This window comes from Equus przewalskii, chromosome 5, assembly GCF_037783145.1.
Source record: "Equus przewalskii isolate Varuska chromosome 5, EquPr2, whole genome shotgun sequence".
Taxonomy (NCBI): Eukaryota; Metazoa; Chordata; class Mammalia; order Perissodactyla; family Equidae; genus Equus; species Equus przewalskii.
In genome coordinates, this window is record NC_091835.1 from 43003062 (window position 1) to 43021704 (window position 18643).

General features: G+C 34.7%; 1 protein-coding gene and 1 long non-coding RNA gene across 21 annotated transcripts in view; one reads left to right on the forward strand and one right to left on the reverse strand.

Moving 5' to 3' along the window:
- The window catches only part of LOC103559386 (uncharacterized), a 95967-nt gene extending 85642 nt beyond the window's left edge, over positions 1–10325 (reverse strand). Inside the window, exon 1 of one of the 2 annotated variants that reach the window (XR_011539993.1) lies at positions 10216–10304. This is a non-coding gene — a long non-coding RNA (uncharacterized lncRNA). Of the gene's footprint in view, positions 1–10215 lie in introns of both variants that reach the window. The other variant, XR_546967.2, reaches the window with a different exon arrangement.
- ATF7IP (activating transcription factor 7 interacting protein) overlaps positions 10202–18643 on the forward strand; it is a 113758-nt gene continuing 105316 nt past the window's right edge. For 2 of the 19 annotated variants that reach the window (XM_070619155.1, XM_070619168.1), the window contains exons 1-3: positions 10475–10634; positions 12214–12285; positions 14219–14299. The gene's annotated coding sequence lies outside the window, so the exon portion shown is untranslated. Of the gene's footprint in view, positions 10635–10869; positions 11358–12213; positions 12605–14218; positions 14300–18643 lie in introns of those variants that run through there. The other 17 variants (XM_070619162.1, XM_070619147.1, XM_070619146.1 and 14 more) reach the window with 16 other exon arrangements.

An 18643-nucleotide genomic window follows, 5' to 3' on the forward strand; every position in this document is an offset into this window, starting at 1 on the left:
GGCTAAATATTTCTAAGTGACATTCACATGTCGCTATCACTGTGTTTACCCATTTACTTATTAACTTACTGGTATGGTAGATTATGATTCGTCTCACTTATACTCCATTCCTCCAAAGCACCCGAATCTTTATTCTCTGAATATAGCTAAAGCACTATGAAGTCAACATCAAGTATTTACACTATTAAGACCAGGTAAATATTATTCGCTGTTGAACCAAACAGTACCTTATGATTATATCTCCGTTTTTCTCTAAATTAATTTTTCTTATGGATAGTAATTGGCCTGTTTTTCATTTGTTTGCTGTCCTTTTTATTAAGGATTATATTCCCATCTCCTCAATCATATATCTTGAAAATTTCCTCCCCTCTCTTGGATCTTTTCTTTTCTGAATTATCAGTTGGAGGCAGGACCTCCTGAACTGATCCTCTTTTTAAGAATTCTTTTTCTCCTATTTTCCATTCTTTATCTTTCTTCAATTTGACTGCTTAACATTCCAAAAACTCTTATTTTTTTAAAGATTTTATTTTTCCTTTTTCTCCCTGAAGCCTCCCTGTACATAGTTGTGTATTTTTAGTTGTGGGTCCTTCTAGTTGTGGCATGTCGGACGCCGCCTCAGCATGGCTTGATGAGTGGTGCCAGGTCTGCACCCAGGATTTCAACCGGTGAAACCATGGGCTGCCCAAGCAGAGGGTGCGAACTTAACCACTTGGCCATCGGGTGGCCCCCACATTCCAGAAACTCTTAATTTTTAAAATTTTGATGATGATATTTATAATATTCAAGATCTTATTCTTGTTCTCTGTTCTTTTTTTAATCATGGGAAAATATACATAACCTAAAATTTACCATTTTAACCATTTTTAAGTGTACAATTCAGTGGCATTAAGTACATCCACAATTTTGTGTAACCATCACCACGATCCATTTTCAGAACATTTTCATCATCCCCAAATAAACTCTGTACTCATTAAACAATAACGTTCGATTCCTTATTTCCCCGAGTCCCTAGTAACCTTTATTCTACTTTCTCTCTCCATGAGTTTCCCTACTTTAGGTACTTCATATAAGTGGAATCATACAATATTTGTCCTTTTGTGTCTGGCTTATTTTATTTAGCAGAATGTTTTCAAGGTTTACCCATGTTGTAGCATGTATCAGAGTTTCACTCTTTTTTATGGGTGAATAATATTCCAGTGTATATATATATATATATATATATATATATATATATGTATATATATACATATATATATATACCATGTTTTGCTTATCCATTCACCTGTTGATGGACACTTGGGTTTTTTCCACCTTTTGGTTATTGCAACTAATGCTACTATGAACAGTGGTATATAAGTTTCTCTTTGAGTCCTTGCTATCAGTTTTTTTTGTATATAACCTAGGAATGGAATTGTTGAATCCTATGGTAATTCCATGTTTAACTTTTTGAGGAAATGCCAAACTGTTTTCCATAGAGGCTGTACCATTTTACATACCTACCAGCAATGCATGAGAGTTTCAATTTCTTCAGTTTCTTGCCAACCCTTGTCATTTTCCTTTTTTTGTTGGTGATAGCCCTCCTAATTGGTATGATGTGATATGTTATTGTGATTTTGATTTGCATTTTCCTAATCACTAATGGTGTTGAGTATGTTTTCATGTGCTTATTGGCTATTTGTATATCTTTTTTGGAGATGTAGCTATCTATTCAAATCCTTTGCCCATTTTTGAATTGGGTTTTGTTGTTGTTGTTGTGATATAGGAATTTTTTATATATTCTGGATATTAATTCATATTTTCAAAGGTTGTCCCATTAGGTGGGCTGACTTTTCACTCTCCTGATATTGTCCTTTGATGCACAAAAGTTTTTAATTTTTTAAATTGAGATATAATTGACATATAACATTGTATTAGTTTCAGGTATACAACATAATGATTTGATATTTGTATATATTGCAAAGTAGTTGCCACAATAAGTCTAGTTAACATCCATCACCACATAGTTGCAAATTTTCTTTTATTGTGGTGAGAACTTTTAAGATTTACTCTATTAGCATCTTTCAAATATACATTAACTATAGTCACCACGGTGTACACTACATCCCCATTACTTGTGGCAAGATTTCATTCTTTTTTACGGCTGAGTAATATTCTGTTCTATATATATATATATATATATATATATATATATACACCACAGTTTCTTTATCAATTCACCCACTGATGAACACTTATGTTGTTTCTGTGTGTAGGCTATTGTAAATAATGCCCCAATGAACATAAGGTGCACATATCTTTTTAAGTTAGTGTTTTCATTTCCTTCGATAAATACCCAGAAGTGGAATTGCTGGATCATATGGTAGTTCTATAGCACTTTTTGAGGAAGCTTATACTGTTTTCCACAGTGGCTGCATCAATTTACCTTCCTACCAACCGTGCAAAAGGGTTCCCTTTCCTCCACATCCTTGCCAACACTCGTTATTTCTTATCTTTTTGATAATAGCCATTCCAAAAGGTATGAGGTCATATCTTACTATGGTTAAAAAATTTTTTTTTTCTTATCCCCAAAGCCCCCCAGTATATGGTTGTTTATTCTAGTTGTGAGTGCCTCTGGTTGTGTTATTGTGGTTTTGATTTTTATTTCCCTGGTGATTCGTGATGTTGAGCACCTTTTGGTCATCTGTATGTCTTCTTTGCAAAAATGTCTATTCAGATCCTCTGCTCATTTTTAAATTGGATTGTTTGGAGGGTTTTTTTGCTATTTAATTATATGAGTTCTTTATATATTTTGGATATTAACCTCTTATCAAATATATGATTTGCAAATATTATCTCCCATTCTGTAGATTGCCTTTTGATTTGGTTGATGATTTCCCTTGTTGTGCAGAGGCTTTTTATTTTGATGTAGTCCCATTTGTTTATTGTTGCTTTTGCTTTTGGTATCAAATCCAAAAAATCATCACCAAGATTGATGTCAAAGAGCTTACTGCCTATGTTTTCTTCTAAAAGTTTCATGGTTTCAGGTCTTATGTTCAAGTCTAATCCATTTGAGTTAATTTTTCTGTATGGTGTAAGATAGTGGTCCAGTTTCACTCCTTTGCATGTGGCTGTCCAGATTTCCCAACACTATTTATTGATGAGACTCTCCTTTCCCCATTGTATATTCTTGGCTCCTTTGTCATAAATTAACTGACCATATATGCATGGGTTTATTTCTGGACTGTCTATTCTGTTCCATTGTTCTATGTGTCTGTTTCTATGCCAATACCATACTGTTTTGATTATGATAGCTTTGTAATATAGTTTGAAATCAGGGCACGTGATGCCTCCAGCTTTGTTCTTCTTTCTTAAGATTGGCTATTAGAGTTTTTTTGGTTCCACACAAATTTTAGGATTATTTGTTCTATTTCTGTGAAAAACGTCACTGGAATTTTGATAGGGATTGCACTGAATTTGTAGATTGCTTTGGGGACTATGGACAGTTTAACAATATTAATTCTTCTAATCTTCTAATCCATAAACATAGAATATCTCTCCATTTATTTATGTCTTCTTCAATTTTTTCATCAATGTCTTACAGTTTTCAGTGTACAGATCTTTCACCTCCTTGGTTCAATTTATTCTCTGGTATTTTTATTCTTTTTGATGCAATTTTAAATGAGATTCTGTTCATAATATCTCTTTGTGATACTTTGCTATCAGTGTATACAAATGCAACAGATTTTTGTGTATTGATTTTGTATCCAGCAACTTTACTGAATTTATTAGTTCTAACAGTTTTTTGGTAGAGTCTGTATGCTTTTCTGTATATAATATCATGTCATCTGCAAATAGTGACAGTTCTACTTATTTCCTGATTTGGATAAATTTTATTTCTTTTTCTTGCCTAATTGCTCTGGCTAGGCCTTCCAATACGATGTTGAATAAAACTGGTGAGAGTGGCCATCTTTGTCTTGTTTCTGATCTTAGAGAAGAAGCTTTCAGCTTTTCACCATTGAGGATGATGTTGATTGCTGTCTTGTCATATAGAGGCTTTATTATACTGAGATATGTTCCGTCTATACACACTTTGTTGAGCATTTTTATCATAAAACAACATTGACTTCTGTCAAATACTTTTCTGCATCTATTGAGATGATCACATGATTTTTATCCTTCATTTTCTTAATGTGGTGTAGCACATTGATTGCTTTGCTGATGTTGAACCATCCTTGCATTCCTTGAATAAATCCACTTGATTACGGTATATGATCCTTTTATTGTATTGTTGAATTTGGTTTGCTAATATTTTGTTGAGGATTTTTGCATCTACGTTTATCAGGGATATTGGCCTGTAATTTTCTTTTCTTGTGGCATCCTTGTCTGATTTTGGTATCAGTGTAATGCTGGCCTCCTAACATGAGTTTGGAAGTGGTCCCTCCTCTTCTGTCTTTTGGAAAATTTTGAGAATGATTGGTATTAACTCATCTTTAAATGTTTGGTAGAATTCACCAGCAAAGCTATCTCGTCCTGGACTTTTGTTGTTGGGAGGTTTTTGATGACTAATTCAATCTCCTTACTCATAATCAGTGTGTGTTCAGATTTTCTATTTCTTCAGGCTTTAGTCTTGGTAGGTTGTATGTTTCTGGAAATTTATCCATTTCTTCTAGGTGATCTAACTTCTTGGTTTATAGTTGTTCATATAAGTGTCTTATGATTCTTTGTATTTCTGTGACACTGGTTGTAATGTCTCCTCTTTCATTTCTGATTCTATTTATTTGAGTCTTTTCTCTTTTTTTTTTGGTGAGTCTAGCTAATGGTTTGTCAATTTTGCTCATCTTTCTAAAAAAAACAGCTCTTAGTTTCATTGATGTTTTCTATTTTCTTTTTAATCTCTACCTCATTTACTTTTGCTCTGATCTTTGTTATTTCCTTCCTTCTGCTAACTTTGGGCTTCATTTGTTCATCTCTTTCTAGTTCTTTGAAGTGTAAAGTTAGGTTGTGGAAATTCTTCTTTTTTCTTGATGTAGGCATTTAGTGCAATGAACTTCCCTTTTAGAACTGCTTTTGTTGTATCCCATAAGTTTTGATATGTTGTATTTCCAATTTCATTTGTCTCAGGTATTTTTTTTTGATGAGGAAGATTCGCCCTGAGGTGACATCCACTGTCAATCTTCCTCTTTTTATTTTTTGCTTGAAGAAGAGTAGCTCTGAGCTAACATCTGTGCCAGTCTTCCTCTATTTTGTATGTGGGTAGCCACTTCAGCATGGCTGACAGGCGGTGTAGGTCCATGCCCAGGATCCAAACTCATGAACCCCAGGCCACCAAAATGGTGCATGCCACACTTAATCACTATGCCACAGGGCTGGCCCCTGTCTCAGGTATTTTTAAATTTTGCTTTTGATTTCTTCTTTGACCTATTTTTTCAGAAATGAAATATTTTTATTAAAATGAAATCAGTTACAATTCTAGAACTCAATGCTGTTTAGTTGCTAGCTTAAAAATTGAATATCATGTTTCATTTATGTTATTTGACATCTACATGTATGGCATACAAATAGGAGTAATGTGGATTATTTAATATTTCAAACATTTTCCCAGAAGCTACATACAAATGTTGGGAATGCTGCAATAAGTTCTGAGTACCTACACAACCACAAACTAGAAAATGCAAAAACTCAAGAAAAATGGAGGATTGACATTACTGTCAAATGAGTGTGTTATGCAAAAATCTATTGAATCAGTACTAATAGAGAAGAAGGATCTAATTTGCTGCTCAACTTTTTTACATACTCTAAGCTGTGTGTATGCTCAACCCACTGACCTTCACAGCATCTGATAGATGCCTTTTTTCCTTTTTGAGGACACAATGCAAGAAATATGGAGAAGCATTCTCCTGAGGCCTTGAATAATATTAGGAGAGCAGATGTTTAAGGTTACAGTTCCTATTATGGTAGTGCTGAGTGTCAGATTATGAGTGACAAAGGCACCAGTGTATTCTTTAAATGTGTGTGTATGTTATGATATGTAGGGGCCCTCTAAAATATGGGGATGAGGACTGAGGCCTTCGTTACCCAGGTATAACTACAGTACTGGTTCTATCATTTTACTGAGTGCCAATTAAATATCTTCTAATAGGACCCATTTCACCCACTTAGGTGACGTCACCTATCTACCTTGGAAGATTGCTTAGATAACTTTTCCCTTCTCTGATAACTTCTTGCATTAGTTTTCTATTGCTAAGTAACAAATTACCACAGATTTAGTAACTTAAACCCACATGTTTATTATCTCAGGTTCTGTGGGTCAGGAGTTTGGGTCTGACTTAGATGGATCCTCTGCTCAGAGTCTCAAAAGGCTATAATCAAGCTGTTACTTGAACTCATTTTCATCTGAAAGCTTGATTGGTAAACAATCTGCTTCTGAGCTCAGTTAGTTTACTGGTAGAATTTGTTTCCTTTTGGCTATATAATTGAGGGTCCTGGTTTTTTGCTGGCTTTTTGCTGAAGCCTAACCTCAGGTCCTAGAGGCTACCCACAGATTCTATAGGCCACTTGTAGTAACTGTCCACATGTGCTTCTTCAACATGGTTGCTTACTCCATCAAGGCAGCAAGGAGAATCTCTCTCCTTAGGGAAGGCCCAGTTCCTTTTTAAAGGGCTTCTTTCAGATCAAATAAATCCCATCTAAAATAATCTGTCTTTTGGTTAACTCAAAATCAATTTATTTTGGACTTTAATTACATCTGCAAAATTCATTCACCTTTACAATAAAAATTCTATTTGCTAGAAGCAAGTAATAGGTTCTGCCCACACTCTACTGGAGAGGATTATACAGGGTGTGAACACAAAGGGGTGGAGATTATCTTAGAGTTCTGTTTACCACACTTCCCATTTTTGAGAGTTGTTTCTTGAGTTTTGCCAGGTTTGTCTAATTAACACCACGGTAAACTTCTCTGCAAATTGGTGGACAATAATAAAAATCATCAGGTCGTGGTTAATTCATATTCTTTTTTACTGATAGTGTAGAATGTGCATATAGAAACTGCTCAAGCTCAGCTGTATCTATACTATTACTACTCTGACAAGTACTACCACTACTATTACTACCATGATTACTATTAGCTAACACTTATTGAGATATTACTACAGGCATACCTCAGAGATATTACAGGTTCAGTTCTAGATCATTGCAATAAAGTGAATATTGCAATAAAGTGAGTTACATAAAATTTTTGGTTTTCCAGTGCATATAGGAGTTAGTTTACACTATACCATAGTCTAAGTGTGCAATAACATTATGTGTAAAAAGAATGTACAAACCTTAATTTAAAAATACTTTATTGCTAAAAAATGCCAACCATAATCTGAGCTTTCTACAAGTCATAATCTTTTTGCTGGCGGAGGGTCTTTTAAAAAATGCAGTATCTGAAAAGTGCAATAAAATGAGGTATGCCTGTATATACCCAGTATTGCTCAAAGTGTTTTACCAGAATTTAATCTTTATGAAAACCTTACCAGATAGGGCTATTTTTGTTATCCTCACTTTATATTTCAGGAAAATTTGCATAGAGAAGTTAAGAGCATGTAGCAAGTAAGAAGTAGAGATAAGATTCCAAATCAGGTAGTAAACCACCAGAGCCCATTTTTATAAGCACTGCATTAGTCTGTCTCTTACAGTATTTAGAAACGTCAGTTTTCGTCTTCAGTTGTTCCTTTCGCAAGTTTATGCTATTTTCAAAAATCCTATTTTTCCTTGTTCAGTTGCTGCTCAATTGCTACAACTGAAATTCATTTATTCATGTTTATTATTTTAGGTTTTTTTGCTTTTTGTTCTTTGGATCTTTTCTTCTGTGAGAAGTTCTGTGATCTTGCTTTACTCCAGTATTTTTTTCTAGAAGAATATTCAGTCTGTATGTAAAATAATGCCATAATGGTGGATAAAATATGGAAATCCTTCAGTACTGACTGGTAAGTAGCTGCCATACTCCTGAATACTTCTCCTACCACCCAGTTGGCCTCAGTCCCCAGCTCAAGAACCCCTGGACCTCTGCAGTCCTACAACTAAAGGATTAACATCTAACAAAGTAAGGAGTCTTCAGCCTGCTCCCACTTAATTGGTCAGTGCTTGGTGCCACAGAGATTGATAAACATTTTTTTTTTTTAAGATTTTTAAAAAATTTTTTCCTTTTTCTCCCCAAAGCCCCCCAGTACATAGTCGTATACTCTTCGTTGTGGGTCCTTCTAGTTGTGGCATGTGGGACATTGCCTCAGTGTGGTTTGATGAGCAGTGCCATGTCCGCACCCAGGATTTGAACCAACGAAACACTGGGCCGCCTGCAGCGGAGCACGCGAACTTAACCACTCGGCCACCTGGCCAGCCTGATGCATATTTTGATTATCAACCATCTAGAAGTTGAAGTCACATCTTTTTCATTTTTCAGTGTCTTTGCATTTTTGTTTTAACTAACATGAATTCTCTTTCTTTTGTACCTATTCTGACAGCCAATAAGTTCCACATTATAAGTCAGGTCAAGTATCATCTCCTCTTGAAATTTTTCCCATGTTCTATGAGAAAGATTTAGGTCCTGTTGTTTTATATTTCTTTTATACTTATTGTATGCCTCCGTGACAGAAATGATCTCCTAATTTTATCTGTATATGTGACTCATTAGGGGATGTGTCATTTCCTGTGGTCATCTCCAGTGCCTAGAATAGTGTGTGAGTACATCATAAATACTGTACTTGTTGAATGCAATATGAAATGACTGGTTAGATCAACCAGCAGCTAGAATGGCTAAGGCGGCTGTAGATGAGTGGTTGAGGATATTTGGGGAAATTCAAATACAATAAAACTGTCTAGTTGGAGTCTTAGGGAGGAAAGTCTAGAATATGAGCATATCTAAGAAAATTGATCAGTTGGTGAGTTAATGCTGAATTATTTTTCCCTTTGCCATAAGCCTAGACAATTGAGATTGAGCTATTATAAAAATGATACCTTTTTATTACTTTTTATTTGCTTATAGAAGAAATGCAAAGAGAAACCTAATGGACTCTATTATTCCAATCTCATTTCTCTTATTATTATAGAGTAAAACTTTTAAGATTGATATCAATATTTATAATTTACTGAGCATCTATTTTATAATTGAGCACCTATATACTAAAAAATTTTAATACATAGTTTATTATAATTGAGCCTCCATTTGTAATTTATGGAGCACCTGTGTACTATGTTCTGTGCTAAGTACTTTATAAAGCTCAGCAATTAAGCAATGCAAATCTAATTGTGTTATTTCCTGACTTAGAACCTTTTAAGTGATTTCTCATTGCTCTCACAATAAAGTCCAGCCTTTAGGCAACAAATCTATTAAATCAGTTATCATGTTAGAGATGACCTCTTTTAGGGAGGCATTACTGATTTTCCAAGTCCGAATTAGGCGATCCTCCTAAAAGCCACCCAGCATTTCAACTAAGTTGAAAGGTGCAAACTATAAAAATAAATATCAACCACCCTGTACTAATTTCTTATTACTTACAAAAATTTCCTGTTTACTTTTCTGTCTCCTTCACTATAGTACAGATTTCTTGAGGACAAGACATTTCTTGAGGACAGACCTAATATAGGTCCGGAACACAGTGATTGCTAAATAATACTGAATGAATAGATTAATTTAAGAGAGAAATTACGTTAAAAAACAATAACCAAGCCTTACGATCTGTCAGGCTCTTCTTACTTTGCAAAACACATTTACATTTATCCTATCATTTAGCTCTCTAAACCAATCTGAACTACAGGCATTAACACCATTTTAGAGATGAGAAAACTGAGTAACAAACTTATTCCAAGGAACAGGCAAGTAAGCATGAGCACTTGGACGTGAGCCCAGATCTCCCAACAAATAATGTAGCACCTTCTCCACCACATCCCGTGGCCAGGGTTGGCTCCCAATATAAAACTGAATCACAGGGATACAACTTCTGGTGGAGGGGTATGATTGCTTGCTCCGTGCTTGCTCTGGCTCAGAACTGAAAGAAAAGATGTGTTTTCGCTATGTCCTCCTTACTTATACAGTTTAAAGTATACTTTGTATATTTTTTATAAGTTATAAACAAATCAACATACTCCAGCCTTTTTGCAAACCTCTTCCCCTCTGCTCTTTAACTCTCACCTACCTATTTCCTTCCTTCCTTCTTTCCTAAGACTCATAGAGGGCGCTCACAAAGTGCTACTCACTGGTCGAGCGAAGCTCCACTTATAAACACACCTCACACTGCAACTGAAAGGCGCAGCGCCACCACCTCAGACTTACTTCTCTTTTCCACGGCAGGAGGCGGGGCCAACTCACCTCATTCAAATAAAAAACCGGGAGATTTGCATGGGGAGCGGCCAGTCCGTGAGCCTATTGGCTGACACCACAGTGGGCGTGGTCAATGCTACGACCACTGAGCCCCGCCTACATTAATTTGCATAACGGCCCCGGCGCGTGCAAGGCAGAAGCGGGTTTGTTTTTGAATCTGCGGAGGCGGCGGCGGCGGCAGCGGCGGCGCCGAGACTGAAGCGCGCGAGACTGAGGCGGCAGCGTTGGGGACGGCTGCGCGGCACAGCTCTGTAGGAAGGAACTTGGTTCCTCCCCTCCTCTCCCTCCCCGAAAGGTATATGTGAATCCCAGGGGCTGCAATGATCACATTTTCTTAAATTACTATTGTATTTAGGAAGAGTCAAGACCGCATTATGGCGGCTGCGGGAGTTGTACTTGCGCCTGCGCGGTTGCGGAGCTGCGGGCGGGCGCTGCATGGGAGCACGTGATCTTGCGGGGTCGGGCTCTAGCTGCAGTTGTGCAGCTGGCGGGCGGTGGCTGCGCAAGCGCAATATTCATTTTCGAGATCTAATGTTCTTGTTGGACGCCATTTGGGTTCTAGGTTTAATTTTGCTCATTCTTGATGGGTTTCGTTTTGTTACCCGCAAACTCCCACATTTTTCAAGGAAAACGTTTTTCTCATGTTGTACTCCTGGACCGACCCTGAAACTCTTTTCTTCTATTTCTCCGATTCTCTGAGAAGCTGTGACTTAATTTTCTGTAAAAATGCTTGTCACTTTTGGTTCTTGATTATAATTTCACTTTTAGGGTATTGCTGGATTCCGGTTTGTGTTAGGGAGATAAAGATCAGCGCCTAGTGGTGTTCTCACGGGAAGTGCATTTATTTGAACTGCATATTTGCAAATGCTTTTTTAACCCTGTTTTTGCCAGTTCTTTTATCATGGTTGTGTGGAATGTTTACAAAATAGAAACAATTTGAGTTTTGGAAATATGAGAGGGAAGAGGTGTTGGAAGAACCGATATGATGTTGTTTAAAAAGAAATCTCTGTCTCCTTGGGTATTTACTTATTTTTTAAAATTCTTGCTCCTAAGTCTATGAAGTTTTAATTTTAATCAGTTCGTGTGCCTCTGATCATACTTGCATTTGAGTTGTACATTCTTTCAGTCTCTGATCACTTGTCCGTTGCTGTTTCAGTTAGATAATTTTTGTTACTCTGACGTTTTAAATTAAGTCATTTTCTTGGCATTTTGTTTGCTATAATATGTGAAATGTAACACTTGGGAAGTTTTTCTGAAAAAGAATTCTACAAAGAACTCTCAACTATACTGAGGCCTTTATGAGGAAATCAAGTTAACCATCAATCAAAAACTCAGTTGATTTTTTAAAAAAGAACCTGCCCCATATACATGTGTATAAGTTACGGGTTTTGTGTTTTTTTTTTTTTTTTTAAATTTTGTGTGTTCCTGGTTTTAGTTTCTTAAAGAAGGTAGTTATAAGTATGCTACAGATTATTTTAGTTTAAAATGATAGTCACTATATTTAAGCGTTATGTAACACCCCGGGAGAAGTTTTATACAATTTGATATAATTCTCCCATTGTGCAAATTACTTCTTAGCTAAAAACTTGTAAATGGTCTTCTTAGACTTCGTCTGTGGTTTGTATATACAACAGTTGGTTTCTTGGGTGGTTCTATACCTCTAAGTTTGCATCAGTCACCTGTCAGGTGAAGAAGTGGCTGTTACTTTATAATCTTAATCGGTTTAGGGACATTTTTATTTCCTAAAGCAAGTAGTGTTAAAGTATTAAGTAGATGTAGTTGAAAGGAATTCTTTTGGTTGGTGGATTTTCTTAAATGACATCGCCTATGAGATAGAATGGAATGATAGGAAACATTTTTTTTTTTCTCAACAGAAAATTTGTCGTTGATATAATGGCTGGACCTCTGAAGTCTTCTACACAGAAATATGTTTGGAAGGCAGTTGTGTAATCTCTTCTCTTTTATGCTTCTGGGGTGATTACCCAGCACACCCCTCCCCACCCCCTAAGACATTATTTCAGGTGTTTTCAAGTTGAAAATATGTTGTATTTTCTGTATTTGTGTATGTATGTGTATATATGGATACACATACATATTTAGGTTAAGAAAAGAAGTTTGATCTTAGAGCATGGTACACTTTGCATTTCCAGAAAAGTGAAATATTTTGGTTTGTATATTTATATTCTCACTTGATATACAAATGATTGCCTTTTAGGTTAATGTTGAAGATCCTAAGAGGTATTTGAAAACACTGAAGACCATAATGTAAATATTTATTGATAGGACAATTTTTGTGTCATGTTTTTTAGAAAGGCAAATATAGTTTTATAAACTGAAAACTAAGATTAATGAATTGTCTGAACATCCACTGTTTGTTCATTGGTACACTGTCAATAACAAGAATGTTTTGAAATTTTGGTTTGTTGCTTATGATGACACAAAATTTTGACACGTATACAGCATATATAAATATTAAGACTAGGTTACTCCAGGAATGAATACTAAGTTACTGAGGTCGTTTAAATTCTTTTTAGTTTTGTGAATTTTAAACATGATAAGTTAAGTTTAGGAAAAAAAGGTTTGAATGATTAAGCCATAAACCATTAAAATTGTTTTTTTCTATAAATTATGATTTGAATGTGTGATAAATATATTTAATTTTTTTAACTTGTAGCACATTTGGAAAGTGTTGAAAATAATCAACATTTAGAAATAAACGTTTGGTGATTTTTGTGACTTTTCCGTGGTTGATCAGTTGATCAATATTTGTTGATTAATGATCAATGATCAATATTTATTGATCGATATTTTTTCATTTGGATCATAATTTCATTCCTGCTCTTTTAACGTCGTAGTAACTTGTGGATGTTTTCCTACTTCGTTATTCTTGTAAAATATTTTTTAGTGCTTACATAATATTATATCATGAAAATATCCCAAATTATAAACTCTTCTTCCAATACATTTTTAAATGGCTACATAATATTATCTCTAATAAGAATGCACTGTGACTTATTAAACTTTTTTTTTCTTGTTGGCAATTTTATTTGTTGCCCATTTCTCTATTATAAATAATGTTACCATGCACGTCCTTGTACATGAGTCATGATCTGTGTCTCAATATTTCTTTGAAATTACTGTTTCAAAGGACTTTTAAAGTAATTAACAAAATTGATAAAAACTTAGTTTTCCATCATCAATTTGGTGGTTGAAAAATAGTAGCTCATTAACTTTTTTTGATAACCAAGAGAAGTTGAACTTTTTATGTTTAGTATGTATGCAGTTTTCTCATTTTTTGTGAATTAGCTGTTTGAGGTTTATTTGAGTATTTTTCTGTGGTGGATGTTAATGTTTTTATGTTTTTGTAACAGCTATTTATGGATATTAGCACTTTGCTTTTCATATTTTTTGCAGTAGTTTTTTTTAGTATATTACTTTTTAAATTGCTTATAGATGAGCTTTAGATTCTTTTGGTTAAATTTTTAGAAAGCCAACTATTTGAAGTTTTATTTAGAGTTGCATTATACCTAAACTGGGGTGGGTTTACATCGTTATACTATTTGTTTTCTTTATTAATGAATATGATACACTTCCTTTGGAGCCTACAAAAATGTACTGTTTTTAGGAACTCTGGGAAAATTTGTGATTCCTGTTACTTTTCATTAAGATGTTATTTTACTTGTTTCCTGGTACTCATTTAATGTTAGTAAGGATGAGTTGACAGAGGATATAGGACTACATTTCTATTTTTAATCTGCTGTAGGACATGGTGACATGAAAATAATACAAGTATGAAGTGAGAACTGGGGAAAATAGGTTGCCAAAATAAAGTGTTCTACAGTATTTGAAACCAAAATTTTTCTTCTCTGTTTAACATAGATTTTTTTTTTTAATGGAGGAAGTTTGAAAAGTTATCTAATTCGTTTTCTGGCCAGAATGAAGCCTAATACTATAATAAAGGTAAAAATTTTTTTTTAGTCTCTTTGGTGATATTAAGTTGCTATATTCTCACATAAGGATTTTCCTTAAATTTTAACATAAATTGTTTTTCTCTTAAATCAGTTTTTTGTGCTTATTGTAGTGAAAAGTATTATCTTGATTAATAGTGATATATTTCAGTTGTAATTCTACTTTTTCATAATGGGTACAGCAAAGTAAGTCAGGTTATTGCCAAAGTATTTTTATTGAACTAGTTAAACTTGAAAATTGGTGAAGGCATGAAAAGAAAAAGTCAAGGAAGTGAAGATAGAAATCAAGTGGTAAAATATTATTGGCTTTATGAAAATAAATCTAGGAAATAGGTAGAAATCAAATGTTAAGATATTGGCTTTTCTTAAGTATTTTCTTTTCTTTAATGAAAATTTCCCGTCTTTGGGACTTTTTCCAGCAAATTCGCTTGTAGAAGTTTGCATATTTTACTTTTTTATGTGACCTTTGCCCTTACCTGAGAACTTTTCCTGGTTCTGACTAATTATGATACTTGATTTTTCAGGCTATAACCCATGAGAAGTAGCAAAGTAGGGACGGGAGAAGTGCTGCTAGAGAAATGCATATGGTTCAGGGCAAGAAATGATGGCTAGCATCTTGAAGAGTGAAGGGGTCTGATTTCAAGTGTTAGAAGCAAGAATTTAAAAACTTAGTTTTGAGGTTGGTTAGTTTGGGAATCAGTACTCCTAGAGCTGAATCAGTATTTATAGCATGTTTATTATGGTACTTGATGATCTAATTAATGATTCTGAGTCATAGAGAAATTTAGTTATGTTTAACTTATTCAAGAAGGCAAAGAAGTGTATGACTTAATATAGAAAGATTTCTATTTTTTTTTTAAGTTTCGAGGTATATGGAAAATTCATATGCTGGCATATCTAGTTTTTTCACAGAGTCACATGTAGAAAGAAGTTTGAGGATCAAGTTCCTGCCTTTGAGTTCCTAACAGTTGAGGGGCATATTATAGATAAAAATTAGGCGATGTTTTAATGTTATTTAAACAGTAGATTACAAAAATACCGTTGAGTAGCTCTGGGGAGGGAGCCATAGTCCTTGTCAGTTCCCTAGACCACCTAGAAATTACCTATCCATTAGTGGAGCTTCTGTTTTACAATTGTTGCTCATTTGAACTTTGTTATGTTCTTTAGAGAGCCCAAGACTTTAAAAATTAGTTCAGAGTGTTCTTTCTCAGAGTGTCCTGCAATCTACAAAGTAAATCAGTTGTTTCTCCTGGCATTTTAGTTTGTTCAAAACAGAAAAGTGAATTCCACAAAATTAAACTTTGTTTACATATGTTTCAAGTAGCACAGTGGGAACCATTTTGTACTGGAAGACAGAGCGGGTGAGTGCTGGGCAGGTTTTCAGTCATTTAAGTCCTGCAAAATGAGAAATGCAGGGCACTAGTGCTTATTTATATAATGTGAATGTTTTCAGTTTTGGATTTTGATCATTTGGATCTTTGAGTCTTTAAGAGAATGACTCAGGCATCTCCTTGGCCACCTTCCAAAAAATGTGGCAGCCCTAAGGGTACAGTTGATGGTGCCTCCCTGAGAGTCTTTATAATTGGACCTATATAAACATGAAAGTCTAGGAAATGAAGATGACTTGTTAACTTACCATCAGAAATATTCACTTATTCATGTCTGCAATTTTTTATTGCTCTTAATGTTATAAAATGTGTTATAGTATTTGGAATCTAACAACTAGGAATCACTGTCTATATACCCTTTAGTTTGGGAGAGAGGCCCCCTTTGTATGATGGTGAGGTAAGGTAGTAGTGTCACAATATCTTACTATATAATCCTTTGTCCCTTTCTTTGTTGTCTGTATAGGCCGGTGCTTCTTTGGGGAACTGTTGTCTTGGTGGGTAGCTAGGAACTATGTGTCCGGCCTTCTATGGCACTTTCTCATTCTTAGAAGAAATTTGGATTGTACATTGGAATAGTGACTCTCAGAACTGACAGAGCTGTAAAAGGATCTCTCCTTGTCAGTAATTCTCAAAGATAATGCCTTCCATTTTGTAGAAAGGTGACCCTAGAAGGTGGGAAGAGAATCTGCTGTTCTGAGGGACAGGAGATAAAGGATTTGGTGAAACATTAATGAGTGACTTGAGTGCTTCAGCTAATTCTCAACTAAGGCTTTGGAGCTTAGGAGTCTCTCTGTCCTGTTACCCTTATTAGATTCAGTGTCTTAAGCAGAAATGGGTAAAAGCTGGGAAGAGAAAAAAGACCACCTTTGAACTTTTCTACTGTTCTTATTTCCTTTTAGGCAGTAAATGTTTGGAGCTAGTTGGATTAGAGTTAAGGCTAAGCTGCTGAGATACTATTATTGTTGTTTAAGGGTGGTAAATGTTTATTTCTCCCATATAGCAATACAGAGGAAGACTGGTTAGGGTTTCTAGGTGGCTTTGGCTTCACATACAGTTTCCATGTGTTGAACATTGTTTCTAGGTTGAACATGACCACTCCAGCGTTTCAACAGCAAGGGGCAAGGGAGAAAGGGCTGTGGGAGTGCACACTCATTCTTGTCAGAGCATGATGTGGAAGTGGCATCTATCACTTTGACTCGTATTTTGAGTGAGAATTTAGTCACAGGAACATACTTAGCTGGGAAAGGAGGGTTGGGAAATGTATATCTTGCTAGATAACCTTGTGCTCAGCTAAAATTAGAGTGTTTTATAAAAGGTGAGAGATGGATATTAGAGAGCAACTAGCATTTTCTGCTACAAAAGGGAGCTGGAGAAGTGGTGTCTCAAAGTGATTAATAATTTGATATTAAAAACTGATTTTCTGTTTTGAGAATTAGATCCAGTTATCACTCTGTATATCTTCCTTTGAAATGGAATTTTGAGAGCTTTGTATTCATGATTTGTGGCTGAGGTTGTAGTTATTAGAAATATTTCTCTTTTCTGGTAGAATTCTTCCCCTTTCTGGTTGCCTTTGAAAACATATTAAATCATGATTAGCGTTGCAAGAATTGGAAGTTTAATTCAATTTTTAAACTTTAGCGTACAGTGTTTTAACCTTTCCAGTTAACTTGCTTATTCTAAAAGGATGAAGCACTGCAGGGAAACTGTCAGTGACAGTTGTTTGAACTGCTTCTTTTAGTCTCGGAGTCGAGTTTATGTTTGAATTATCTTATCCAGATTCTATTTTTTTCCACTTATAACTATATGTATAAAATACACATTTTCAAGATGGAAAATGTGACTTTTGAGGGCCTTGAAATATACACAGGTAAAAAGATTGTGGTTGTAAATTCCTTGCGTATAGGTAAAACTTACGTGATTAATAAGTAAGTAATTAAAAGCTTTCTGTAGAATGTGATAAGTTTAACAATAGATATTTGTGTAAGGCACAGAAAGTAGGACTCTATTGAGGGGAGATCAATGAACTCTTAGAGGAGTTTATTTTAAGGGATGCATTAGAAGAATATGCTTAGTAAAGGGAATAAATTGGATGTTCAAAATCTCAGAGGTGGGAAAGAAGGTAGTATGTTAGGAGAACTCTAAATAGCTCCCTGATATAAATCCTTGATCTTTGTAAATAAGAGTCATTGCTGCTAGGTGCCTACATAATATGCCTAATAAAGGATATTGTTACAGCTGGAAGTTCTCTAATTTCTCTTTTTTACTTTGCTATACTTTGTCTCTCTTTTAAAGGCATTTATTTCTCTCTACTTTTATGTTTATAGTTATTTGTGTAGTACTTTATAAGCTTTCTGCAGTTAAGAATTGTATCATACTGACATATCTGACAAATGTCACATTTTAAGGCCGATTCCTTCTAGTTAGGTCTGATAAGACCACTATTAAAAGTATAAGATGGCTTTCTACAATGCCTACCTTAATAGTCAATAAATATTTGCTTATTGAAAGAATAGAACCCCTTTGTTTTAAGTGGAGCTTCAGAAAAAGGGAGTAAGATATTCTAACTCCTTTCTTTCCGTTAACTCATGATTATTCACAAATGTCAGAACTTTATTTTTTTTAATACTTGAACGTGAAATTTGCTTAAAGCACTCTGCATAAATTGTCAAAAGATTCGACAAGCACTTTGCATGTGAAAAATTATAAATAGTAAAACAACTTCTGGAAAAAATTATTTCATCTCTTTCATTAAGAAATAGAAGAAATTTAAGAAAATAAGGAAACACCATTGCTTACCTATTAATAAGAAGTTCCTAAACTATAACTCTGAAGGCCATATGTATGCAGATTAATAAGAGTTTGATGAAAAGATGGAATGATATAATTGTTTTATGTTTTAAGTTTATATAATTCACTCCGTATAAAATTTACTTGAAGTGATTTAAAAG